At 37.5% G+C, this 14,172-nt stretch overlaps 1 long non-coding RNA gene across 1 annotated transcript; it reads left to right on the forward strand.

Moving 5' to 3' along the window:
• The first annotated feature begins 12,485 nt into the window (after positions 1–12,485).
• LOC130553482 (uncharacterized) lies at positions 12,486–13,935 on the forward strand. Its single transcript, XR_008962864.1, has 4 exons — positions 12,486–12,549; positions 12,894–12,985; positions 13,164–13,281; positions 13,367–13,935. It is a non-coding gene; the product is annotated as an uncharacterized LOC130553482 (long non-coding RNA).
• Positions 13,936–14,172: the final 237 nt, after the last annotated feature.

Genomic DNA, 14,172 nt, shown 5'->3' on the forward strand with positions numbered 1-14,172 from the left:
CTGTCACCTGCCCGTCACTAGCCCCATGTAATTATACCTTGTTAGTGTTCCCCTTTATTAAGCACCAGTTCCCTCTGTCCCGTGCCTGTTCGTTTTGTAACATTTGTAAACCGTGTGACTTTTGTGCGTTAGTTTGTCTAGTTTTCAAGTCGAGTCCTGCCTGCCGTGTTTTTGATTGTTTATTTTGACATCCTGGACTTCCTTTGTTTTTGATCCTTGTGGGTAGTGTTTTGGTTCATAGTCTTGTTTTTGTTGGTTTTGCTCCCCATCGTGGGTTTTTGTTTGAGTTCTATTAAATAAACGTTTTTCTGTTAACCCCTTGCTGTCTGCGCCTGGGTTCTGTCTGTAACTCATGACAGGATTTATTCAGAAAATGCATTTCCATCTCCCATTATTCGGATTAACCCTTTTTCGCAAAAATGAAAAACCACCTCAAGTGAGCGTAAAAACTTTTTTGTGAATTAAGGGTTTTTAATTCGAATGTGTGAGTGATGGAAACCCGCTTACTGATGACAATGAATAATTACATCATTTCAAGAATTTACAATTACAATGGCTCATGGTCATTTTATGGCTCTAATTTAAAGAACAAATTTTGTTTAAAAAGAATATATATATATATATTCTGGTTTAACAGCCAAGTCCAAACAAAGTTGGTTCATTTTTTGAACCAACTGTACTGCCTATAATACCACAGTTATATCAGCCATAGGTACTGGCAACTTTTTATGTGATGTCCTAAACTAGAGCTAGTAAATAAAATATTAATTTAATTTCTGAAAGTACAGAACACAAATGTTTTTCTAAGCAACAGTGCAATTTTATAGACTTGACAAAGGTTTTCCTGAGAAATTTTCCTCTATGTCTGAGACCTGACTGGCTGGGGATGTAACGTTACAGTAGTTTTTTATCAAGTCTTACCAACCTCAAACTCATCATCTCCTTTCTGCTTCCATTTCTCTGCTTTGCACAAACAAATTCTGATGTCCATCTACAGGCGCTATTGACGATCGAGTCAAAATATGATGATTGCTATTATTTCTAAACTTAATTTAGCCTTCCTCAGTCGTGTGTCGTCACCCTTGCGTGCCTGTGTGCTGCAGTTGTTGCAAGGAAACACACAGACGTGCGGGGACATTGATTTCTGCGCGAAAGTACGGCACGTGCCCCAGTAAAAGGGGTCTAGCAACGCTGCTGGTTTTTTGTCATTTTTAGTTCATTATTTTGTCGTTTACGTTTTGCAATTTTGTCATGTGCTTTTGTCATTGTATGATTTATTAATTTTTAATAAATATTATAATAATTAAAAATAATAAAAATTTTTACAATATTTTGATAAATATTAATAACAATAACAATAATAATAATAATGACTATTTAAGTTATAATTATAACGCAGTTTTAGTTTAGTTTTTATTTATTTTCAGTTCATTATTTTAAAGGTCCAGTGTGTCATTTTTAGGAGGATCTATTCACAGAAATGCAATGTAACAATACTAATAATTAATTTCATTTATATAGTGCTTTTCTGCTTACTCAAAGCACTTTACATGGAAGGGGGAATCTCCTCAACTAATGTGCAGCATCCACCAACATTTCTAATTTTTTCATTTGAAATTTCATTTCAATTAACAGAAAAATGTCAGTTTTAGTAAAGTATAATAACTTTGTCGTATATGTTTTTTGTTTCAGTTTATGGTGGACAGTGATCGCTATGCCCTGGTCTAAACACCATCTCAACATGAACATTTTTGTGTGTACGTGTGTCCATCAGCTATCACAGTTGGAGGTCGATAGTATGGATCTGTGTAGGCTGAAGGACGTCGACACATAAATAGCGTGAAGCTGAAAGTGGTCCTTCCCTGAACGGCTAATGTATGTGTGTGTGGCCTCAGGGCTACCATTCTCTGCCCCCCAGCCATTACTGAGTAAATGAGTATCAGAGCAAAGCTCTCAAACCTTGAACTCGTCCATGTGAGATGTATGCGTACACTGCACTTACGCTGGTCGATGTTCTTCATCCAGAGAGTGGGCTCAAGACAATACAGAAGGATCAAGAGAAAGAAAAGAGAATCATCTTTCAAAAGTGTCTTGATGCCTTGAGTAACCATTTCAATCTCTGACCATGAGGTTACTATTAAAAGTTACAGCGCTCTTGACACATCTTCACAGACGGCTTATGGTGGATATTGACTGACATGGAGATGGCTCTCTGTGTGTTTGTAGTGTGTATCAGCATGATGGACATCTAGGGGAGATTGAAGGTGGAATTTCACACGAGAGCTTGTGGTGAGTAACTGAATCTATTTGATGCCATTTGGATTGTTCACTCTATGTCAAAGCTCCACCATTGTACCACACACGAGGTGGTCTGGCCGTGTTGAAGACCAACACCAGAAGCAAGTGATCTGTTTGGTAGGGGAAGAGTGCCTAAAGTTGTTTCGGATAAAAACGTCTGCAAAAGGGCTACTTGCACTTCACATCAGCCACAACACGCTGCCTCTCTCTTCACATCAGCATTTGTGAGAATAGCTATCATTTCTCCTTCCATCGCCTTTGGACGCATCCATTTCTTTCTAACCTGCAGGGCCTGGCATCTACCACAACAAAATTACCCAAACATCTTGCCTCCCCATGCCCTGGAGGCGGTTTGTTCTCGCCCGACACCGACCGCTTTGATGGGTGTTTCAAAGGCCGATGGGAAAGAGCCAGATGTCCACAACGTTGGATTCTCACAGTGGTCTCCTTGCTGATCTACTATCCCGTGGTTCTGCTCGCCGCACGAACGCTGACTGCTCACCGCCAGTCAGCCGTGGTCACATTCGGTCATTAGATTTCACGTCGGCTCGCTGCTCTCATGTTATAACGTTAGCTAATTTATGTTGACCTGGGGGTTGTTGACTTTCAGTTTCCCGTTTTTGCCTCCAGGTCATTTGATTACATGGTACTCTCAGTTTCCAGGTCATTTGATTAAAGTGTCAACACATCAGAGCAGCGCTAGCATTTCTTACCAGGCTAATACACTTGACGCAACTCCATCTGCTGTCGCTCAGCGCAAGGACATGCCGCATCCAGAGATTCTCCGTCTGGAGAAATTTAGCATCGGTGCATTTCTTACCTTCAGTCATGAATCACAGCTGTGTTGTAAAAGGCATTTTTAAATTCAGTTCTGTATGGCACACAATCCTGGTAGCAATAGAGCTCTGAAATTGCTTTGCGGTCTATGTTCTGATCCATGCCGCATCCACTTTGCACTACTAACAGACAGATAATCAAGTGTATCCTCCACAATAAAAACCAGAGCCTGGGGAATGACTTTCCCACCAAGCTGGATTTGTGGATAAGACCATAGGATTTCAGGATTGCTCATTTATGGAAGCAAAGAGCTGTGTTACACTGTGTTCCGTTTGAAGATCTGGGATATCCTTGCTTGATATCTCCTACATCCGACTATAAAGGCATTCCTCTGGCTGATGCTCATATGATGACGTCAAAGGAAACAAAAGGACAGTGATGTTTTAGGGTCGCAGGTGTTTGATTGCCAATAAAGAAGTCTGGTAGAAACAAAAATGCGGATAGCAATCCACATTTAGAGGATCATTTAATGTTTTGCACAAACGTTTAATATATACAGATTTTCATAAAATTTTACATCAGAACATTGATTTGTGCATTTGCTTAAAAGGCAATATTTTTGTATTAACTCACTTCCACCGGTTTTAACATCGCAAGCACAGTCAAGTTAGTTCGTGGAGACTGTGTGCTCAGTTGTGAAATAAAAAAAACAAGGCAAGTGCATCTTGGGTGGTGTTACGTGTGGATAGGCAGGCAAACAGGGAGAGGATCCAAATGCAGTAAAATATCCATTTAATAAAGTCCACAGAGTGACGTGACATTACATCCACAGAGAAATAATAAGTCCAAAACCACACGAAGAATCACGAGAGCATAGCATACAACATAACAGGTACAACAATCGAAACTAGACAGAGGAAACACTGGGGTATAGACAAACTAAAGAAGGCTAACAAGACACACCTGCGAGACAATCAACAGGGAACCAATGAACAAAAGAACTACAAAACAGGACAGGAAACAGGAACTCAAAAGAAACAAACTAAAAGTCCAAACTACCAGAGAAAACACAGACAGGATCGTGACAGGTGCAAATCCAGTCTAAGATATAGGCTCAAAATATGAAATATGTTTTGATATCCCCTGTCTGCATGCAATAAACGATGCAATTTTTCTGTAAAATTTGTCAACACCAATTTCCCAAAATTTGCACAGTATAATTTTGAGGGGGTTATTGTCCACATCATGAATTTTTAGGTTTAACTATAATCAATTTTAAAAATTCAGGATGCAGTTTGTGTTTAGAAATCAGTATTTTTTGGTATGTAAAATAAGCAATTTCTAGAAACGAAAAACAGGTTAGATCTATCTGTGGGGGTGTAAAACCAGCGTTTCCTTGTGGCACTTTGTCAGTGAGTCTTACTGAGAAACAACTTAGTCGTTACTTATTTGCATTTTCTAAACAGCCACTAATGCAATGATAAAATATGTGCATTTTCTCTGGCCTTTTGTCTCGAGCCACCTAGTCATGGATTATAAAATACAATCAAAATAATTGTAGTAATGGTTAAGTACACAAGTTACCCTCAGCACATTTTGTGAACTAAAAATCCCCCTCCTTCCAAGTTTCATGGAGTAGTCCTGAGAAGTATTTTGCATTGCTGAGAGGCAGGCGTGATGTTGAGTGAGCTTTTCTCAGACCTCTGAATAAATGAGCGGAGGAAGTTTGTGCCCTCCGAGCAGTCAGGGACAGTCACCCCACATCACACTGATTGCGTGTGAAATGTGTCACCTGTAATGAGATCTGCTTAAATGAGACAAAAGATGCCCAGCTTTCAGTCTTGTGGATGCATCCAGAGACAATTTCTTAAATACAGTGGCAGAAAAAATGAAATTATTTTCAGCTTTTTAAATGTACTATTTATAGGTATGTGTAAATTGATCATTTTTGTTTCATTCTGTGAACTACTAACAATATGTCCGCCAAATTTTAAATACAAATATTGTTCCTATTTGCATTTATTTGCAGAAAATGAAGAAACGGGTCAGATAACAGAAAAGATGCTCTGTATTTTTTCAGAACTAAAAATACTGCAAAGAAAACAAGTTCATTCACTTTTAAGCAATATTATAATATATATAATATTTTTTATGTGATAACCTCATGCTGTCAGTCTTTCACATTGCTGTTGGATGACTTTATGTCACTCCTGAGGTTTGATTTTGTTGAAATTCAACAGACACTGGAAGGCCACACAATAACTCAAGAAATGCTGATTAAATGAAAATTTCAAATGGTCTCTTAATTTTTTCGTGGCTATATACATATATATATATATTATCCGTTAAGGTGAAATGGCTTTTTTATGAATTGGTTTCAAAAAAGCCAGATGAGTAGATTTGTTTGAACCGAGCACCGGGGTAATTTTGCGCTGACAGTATGGTTCACTAATCCGTAATTGAGCCTGTTTTTGATTATTTTTCCCCTTCAATAAAATATGCTCATGTAGAAAGTTCTAACCTCTCCGTGTGCACTGAAACCTTTCAGTGACTTCTAATTCAACTACTTTCCAGAACTTAATAGAAACATGTATTTTTCCCCCGTAGCCATAAAACTGTCAAACTTTCCAAATCAAGACAAACCTCAATTTGGTATGAAATATGGTTCCTGGGAGCCCTACCTAATGTGTTTGTGCAATTTCAAACTTGGAGAAACTTTTGTGATCAAATTTTACTTCCAAATCATAATCCCACGCTGAAGAACCACCTTCGAGTTGTTTTGAGTCTCGGAGCATCGCGGTGTGACCGCTAAAAGTATATCGGATATACGGCTTTCATGTATTAACATGAAAATCTCTTGGCTCTGGCAAATGCATATGCAAAAACGATGCCACATCCTCCTACCCAACCCCTTGAAGAGCAGAGCATAAAGGCTTTTTTTACAGGAGGGGGAGGATATTTTCCTCAAAATCAAAGCGGTTTCCGTTTGAAGAAGCCAGCCCAAGAGATATAAACAGGTACAGCTTACTGGCTTTTCCATTATAACGTCTAGGGATTGTGAGGAAAATGGGAGTGAATCTATTCCCTGTCTTTATCCTTTACGATAGATTGTTCTTCAGTCACCTGTATATGAAACACTTACGCGAGTGAAGACCGCCTCAGTGCATTCTGGGATTATTGTCTATTGTCATTCTTTCTGTCGTCTTCTCCTACTCATTTGACTCTTCCTCATCTTTTTCTCCCCTCTTCCACTTTTGGTTCACTGGGCCTTTAGATGAATACATCTAAGTAACTCACACCAGTGGTTTTCACACACCAAACAATATATTGGAAAGACTGCAGTTAGTTCGATGCATGATATGTGATTCGTTCATGCTCATGGTTCAAAGGGTAGGGTATTCACAGACATGACATCTGCCCTGTGTGTTAATCACAAGCGTTTAATTTACAGTGTGATGGTGCCCCCTACCTCCAAACCATGAAACTGAATAAAGTCCTAGGAGTTAAGAAACCTCTTACAAACATAAAGTTAACCTTTATAATGGACTATTACATTATATTAAACATTGCATATACATTATACATAAAGTTAATATTAAAGATGTACAGTTGATAACCTGAATGACTGACGCCTTGAGCCTGCAGTTTCCAATGAATTCTGTAAAGATCTACAAAATGATATCAACATATAAAGACGTTTAAATGTTTATCTTAATGAGACTTTCAGAAATGTATTTTGTTGAACATTATTATAATGGAAAGAAAATGAACAGGACGCCAAATAGTTTAGTTATTAAGCAAGTACATTCAAATCTTACCTTGATTCGCAATGGTAGGCAGATGTATTATGCAAAGCAACCTGCAATTTTGCGTTTCAAACAAAGAGGCAAAAGTTACAAACTGCAGAAATTTGACCAAATTTTGAGTGTAAATATCGTCAGGGTCTCAATCAGCTTTGTTGTCTATTGCTATCAGTACATATCTTGTCTTGTTTTTTTAGATGGTTCACAGTCATGTTTGCCTTTGAGTCATAGTTCACTGTCTGTGTCTTGTTTTCTCTAGAAGTTTCACAGTTCATACTGGATGTGTACTGCCAGTTGGGAACCAGCCTTATCATAAACTTGGCCCTCACCACAGTACAGCATGCTACAGTTCTTCAGAGGTGAAGACTACCATTGAGAAGGCAAGGGAGAGTATCAGGCTATTTTCAAAGCACCATCTGTTTCTTGTCAGAAATGCTTCAGTCGTGTACTGTGCTCACACACAACCTTCACTACAGGCAGAGAAAAGCAAGGCAAAGAAAGAGAGAGAGAGAGAGAGAGAGAGAATCTCAGCTGCCACGCAAGATAAATGTCTTTTTCCTGAGCTACTGTGACCCACTTGAAAGTAATCTCTTCCCTCACCATCTCTGCCAGTTACTTGTTCAGGATGAAACGTTTAATCATCACAGTTGTAGTAAACAAGAAAGTGCTGGTCAATGCTGTAATACAGTGAACCAGCACTGAACTCCAGCGAGAGGCATGAAAGGCTATAAACCATGTTCTTTGTGTTTAGACCCTTGTTTCTTCAGTTGTGGGAATTTCTGGCTTTGTGGACTTTACGGTGATTTTTAAAGTCCCCCTGTGGTTGATCATTCTATCCCGTAAAACTAATCTTACAAGTTTAAAGTTTGTTGTTCTGCTGAACACAAAGAAAGATATTTGGAAGAATATTTGGAAACGGTAGTCAATAATGCCCCAAAGGTTACAAGCATTCTTCCAAATATCTTCTTTTGTGTTCAATAGAAGAAAGAAATTAATACAGGTGTGGAACAACTTGATGGTGAGTTAATTATGACAGATTTTTCATTTTTGGGTGAACTATCACTTCGCAGCACGAATGATGGCATTGTCAAAAGTTTCAAAGACATTTAATGTGACCTTAATACATCAAAATCAAATCAAACTGAAAGTATAATGAGAACGGGATGTGTGAGCATATAGAATATGTAAATTCATACATTAGCCATCCTTCTTTATCCCATTGACAATTTCTTTGATCTTAAACCTTCTGCCCTGCAAGCCTTTGATGGATATAGAATCAGTGAAGGGCTTCTGTGTTATACATTCAATGAAAAGTGTAAACCTGCTTTATAACACGTACATATTTACATGCTTTTTATGAAGGGATTTGTTATAATGATAGAGTATGTTTTACTTTCATTTAAAGGGATAGTTCACCCAAAAATGAAAAATGTTTTGTCATTTATTTACCCTCATGTCATTCCAAACCTGTATGGCATTCATTCTTCTGCCAAACACAAAAGAAGATATTTTGAAGAATGTCAGTGACCAAACAAGATTGGACCCCATTGACTTCCACTGTATGGACAAAAACACTTTTCCTAAAATATCTTATTTTGTATTCCACAGAAGCAAGAATCATATACAGGGTTTGAATGACACGAAGGTGAATAAATGATAGCAAAATCTTCATTTTTGGGTGAACTATTTTGTTTTGTACTTGAAGTTGGCTTAAAGTACTTGTTTGCATATATCCTGCTGTAAATTCAGTTTAGATTAAACAATACTCAGTGAACCCCTTGCCTTAACCTTTTTAATCTAAATTTAACCAAATACTGCAAAACCTTAAAACAATAAAAAAACTGTTTGCAGATGGGGTGAGAAAAAATATCAATATATATTTGCCGAGTCTTGTATAAACAATTTGCTTATTATTAATTGTCTTGTTTGGAACAAATACTGAATAGGAAAAATATGTTTTTTACCATGTGTGCAAAAAACACAGATTATGGAGAAAAGATACAGAGGGGAGGAATTGCTTGAGCCTGTTCTGCAGGTGTCTGTGATGTATGTATTCTTTAACTAACAGGGTCACCCTTTACGTGCGACACATTTGGCAAAAAAAATCCTAAAGTGATGATTCCTGACAGCGAGAGTCACATGATCAATATTTCCAGTATATCTAAGGTATCATTTTTATACCCACATCATTGGTTCCACAGCTACCATCTCCCTATAGGATCTGTGACTAAACTTGGGCTGTGTGTCCCAGCCTGACAATGATTGACAGATATTGTTATTGTGTTAGCACTACATGTCTGATCTCAGTCACAGGATTCCTGCGCTTTCCTGTACATCTTTAATATTTTATGCGATTATTCTTTTTTCCTCTGCATGCTGGCACGGGCACATTTTTTTCACATTCGCTGTTTATCTTTCATACCTGCTGAGTGAGTGTGTTTTGATGTATAGTGCTTTTCTATGTTTTCCATAGTTGCAACCCTTGCAGTATGTGTCAGGTGTTAAATATGACATAAACAACATGTCAAGATCCAATTCCACCTACACACCGGTGAACATTGAAAAAAAAGACAGCTTGTTAAATGTGTGTCGGTTTAACCGACTTTGTGTAATATCACAGCAGTACGTGAGAAAATCTGCAATAAATAAATAATATCTTTTTTTATTAAATGACTATGATTAATAATTTAGTTACATAGCTTTTCCATGAATTTAATGTGTAGATACAGATCATTTTGTTTTTGATGAAAAATAGGTTTTGTTCATTCATTCGTTCGTCCGTCCGTTTATTCATTCATTGTTTGTGAAAGTGGATTTTATAGAATATACTTTTTTATTAAAACTATTATCAAGTCAAGTCAATTTTAAATGAAACTAGGAAAAAGCCTGGCCGATTTGTTGGCTTATATTGTATTTGCTTTTTAAATAATTTAATACCACATCGCTTTAATTGCATTCTCCATGATAATGCATTCTGTCTCTCACCGTGGGATGTTTTTCTTTTCTTTTTATTAAGAATATTTTTCTATATGAGCTATAATCTGTCCACGCCTATCTCATCCAATAAACTTGATTTGATTTTAATATCACAAAGGCTGCAATTCAGTTTTATCCACAGGCGGAGTCTCGCTCAGAGTAAAATTGCCTGGCCCAACAGTAACACCTTTCATTAAAGGAAAGCCAGGTAGATGTAGAGGGGTATTAAAAAGCCCCGTGACCCTGGCAGATGGCACGACCCCTTAGGGGTGTGAGACGACCTTCAGTCGCATCAGGTAACCAGGCTGCTGTCTAGAAATGCTGAGTCGTGCTAACAGCGGTGCATTATGGGGGCGTTGTCAGGTGCCACACGTATACAGCGGGCATTAATATTGTATTACCGTGGAAAGTGCCCCCTGTTCCTTACTTTATGGAAATGTGCATATGTATGCAGCAGAGAAGTTATTGACGTAAGGTGAACCAGACCAGCGAATCTGTGGCAATAGCTTATATTTTGATGCTGCATTAAAGTCATCTAACAAAAGCAAGAGAAACCGAGAATGACCGACAAATATGGATTTGGAAGTTATGTCTGTTAATATGGAATCATTTTATAGATTTTCGGTTAATTTCCATAACCGAGAACCGACACTCGTTATCCGAACATTAACCGTTAACTGATAAGATTCTAATAATAAACTGGAATTAAAAAAATACATGTTGCGTCTCATTTCGAAGGCTGCGTCCTCCGGAGGTAGCGTTTGTCCGCCGCATACGCCTTCGCATGCGACATCCGGAGGACACACACTTCGAAATGAGACACAGCTACAGTTGACGAGGGTCTGTGACACTTAAATATACAAACATTTTTTTTCACAGATTTATTTTAACATGCAAACAGCAGCATAACGAATACATCAACAACAGCACCTGCATTCATATATTATCACATTTTCACGAACCTGCGGCGTTTTGGACAATGGAGAAAAACTAAAATAATATATAAATCCAAAGCATAAAATAAACAGGCAAGAAAAAAAATGAATTAATTAACAAAATATGACAAAACGAAAACACAGAAGAACCGGCAAAGTTTATATCCGTCAGAAAGTTTTTTCATCAAATAAAAATAGCAGGCCTACCTCAATCCAAAGCTTGGAGTTTTTATTTAATAAAGTAACATGTTTACGTGTTGTGGTGACAGTCTGGAGCTTGTTGACAATTAGACCCGAGGCAGAAAACACCCTTTCAGATGGCACGGATGTCCCGGGAATGTAGAGATAATGCCTCGGGAAGCGCGTCACATTTGCTTTCCACCAGCCAGTCTTAGCTAAACATACATAAATCCGATCTGCTATACCACCCAAAATACAAACATTATTTTTTACTTATTCATATTTCACATTCGTATTTTTACGTCACGTCTAAAAGAAGGCAGGGAAACCACCGGTCGCGCCGTTTTCTTCTCCAAAGCGCACGGGCAGCCGATGCTAAGCATCCATGAGATAAGTTTATGTACAGGATAAATTGATGGCTAGCACCGAAATTCCCTTGCAGTAGCTCCGCTATTAGCTTTGCTGAGCCGTAGACACGCCGGGAAGACAGAGAATGTCACAGCGCATTGTGAGCGCGATTGTCCCGTGTCTACATTTAAAACAAGAACTTGAGCAAGGCTGCCAAGTGGCACTCCGTTTGGAGGAGTAAAGCCCTGACAAAGGTGGCCTCAACAATCAGATGAATTACACGTGTCCTGTTTCGTCAAGTGACTTGCGTGATCGGATTTTAATCGGTCTCGAAAACGTTTCGGAGGACATTTACACCTAGTCGCACGTGTCTGCACGCTCAGTGAGTTAATGCTTAGCATGTTTTTCTTTCACCATACAGAAAACTAAAAACATGTAGATTTAATAGTCGTTTAAAAACGTATTATTAAATTATTTGTATTATTATATTATTAATATTATTAAACTTAAAATAAACATACCTTTTAAATCGTTTAACTGTTAACAAAATTTTAACGATCAGTTAACGGTTAAACGGTCAATATGAGCATCCCTAATAGATTTGCAAAGCTTTCATCAATTTGTTTTAGTATGTAACTGGTGATTTTAATGGCTACATTTGTGTTTTAAAATTTTGTTTTGTTTTGTGTTTTTCTACATAAAAAACTTCTCATCTGAATATATCTCTTGAACATTTTTAATTGTTTGTGGTTTTCTCAGGTCACATTGCAGAAACTTCCTATCTTAAGTAAAGATTGGTTCAGTGATCTGAAGAAGTTTCTAACAGAAACGTATGATTTCTAAAAAGCTAAATTAGGATTCTAGTTAGCTTTTTGATATGGCCCAGTGTGATCATAGAGGTTCATGTTGATGTGCCCTCTGTTAATCTAGTGGCATAACTACAGTTAGCTGCCGTCATAAAAACTGAGGAAGATCTAGTTGCATGTGTCTAAAACTAAAAGTATTTTTTTGCATAATTAACCTTTGATTGTCAACAGAATAATGTGTTCTCTTTATTTCTCATTCAAAATCGTTCAGGTCTAGAAATTATTTTTCAGTAAACCACTAGATGGCAACAAAGGCCTTTCGGTCCTCACATTAAATCCTCATCGTAGTTATTTGAAAGGATTTTCAGTTTCTGTTTGGAAACACGAAACTGCTTGAAGAGCACAGAGTAACTACACATTAAGCCAGTATGTATGTATGTATGTATATGTAACCTTTTAGCACTAATTATACACATTTACAACCATCTCTCAGTCTCTGACGGTGAATTTACTGTTTGGTTTGTGTCCATTGTTGTAACTGGCTAGACTTGTGTGTTAAACCAAAAGTTAAAATCACACACCAAGGGGTTTTTCAGTAATAGTAACATTTACTGTGTAGTCTACATAAACAGTATGTAAATTGCAAGATACAAGCGAGTCAATGACATATACCTGTCAAGCAGAATACATAACAATTGTTTTGCTCTTCTTCAATTTGTTCTTTTGTCACACTCATTCTAATCTTGCATTGCATTTTTTTTTTCTGATAGATCAGTCATCCTTTCATTTCATCACTTTCATTTTGAACTGCTGCTGCCACCTGCTGGTTGGGACATTTATAAATTCCTTGATGTCACAGGAGGTGAGCTACGTATTTGTTTGTTTTAGCCATGCTGTTTAACAGTTACAATTTTATTATAGCATGATTCTGGCTTTTTTTACTTGGCGCTGTGGTTAAAAATAACAAAGTTTACTAAAGAGTGAAATGTTTTATTCTTAAATACATAATTTGCTTACAGTGCATATTTTTGTTTACGTAGGTGAGGAGGTTGCAAGAATTTAGTCTCCTAAACAGAAAGAGGGTTCGGCCCGTTCTGGTTGAAAACACCAGGTCCAACATGTTATTATCCAACAGAATTGTCTGTTGTGTTACACCTTGTAAGACAAATTCTGTTAGCAGTGCAATGTCCTCCACAAACCAGTTCAACATCAGACTGACATTTCTTATTATCTCCTGCCTCAGGACAGAGTGGATGTCTATGGCAACATATCAAATTGCTGGGCAGGAAACCGTATTACCAAGATCTAATCCGGCATCACGGTCACAAAAGTAGTGAAATGGGACAACAGATGAGAGAGAGACAGAAAGAAAAGGGTCATGGGTAGTTAGGTAGGTCTTTTCTCCTTCATTTACTGTTCAGTAATTGACAGGAAAAGCAGAACAATGGTCTTTCCCAGTAAGGTGGTTGACCTCTTCTCAACTTACTCCCAATATACAAACAGTTTCTAACGTGAACACACACATAGTGTCGTTTATTCACTGTATAGAGGCGAAACTTTGAAGAGATTGAAAAGACAAAGAGTAAGAGTAAGTATGAACTTTTTGTTGACTTCTACCATTTTCTGGCCAAATTTAAAAGGTATAGTTCACTCAAAAATGAAAATTTATGTAATCATCATGTAACAGTTCACTCAGCTCGCGATGCGATTCACGATACAGATCTCATGATCACAATATTTTTTCATGATTTATTTTTACAAAAGTTTTACAAAACAATTCTACAAATTAGAAATGAAAAACTGCCCTTGTATTATTTCTCAAATGCTGCACATTCCTTTGTAAAATATCTTTTATATCAATTATGTCTGTGCTTTTCTTGGATTGTTTTTACATTTAAGAAATATCCGCATATCCACGGTTTCAAAGTTTGCCATAAACACAGCGGCCCCTGCTGTTGAAAACATGTATTGCAATTCATTGACAACCGTCTTGAATCGTCACATATTACTATCAATTTTCAACCAGCTCATGGTGAATCGTTACATTTC

The sequence above is a fragment of the Triplophysa rosa genome, linkage group LG4 (assembly GCF_024868665.1).
Source record: "Triplophysa rosa linkage group LG4, Trosa_1v2, whole genome shotgun sequence".
In the NCBI taxonomy this organism is placed as follows: Eukaryota; Metazoa; Chordata; class Actinopteri; order Cypriniformes; family Nemacheilidae; genus Triplophysa; species Triplophysa rosa.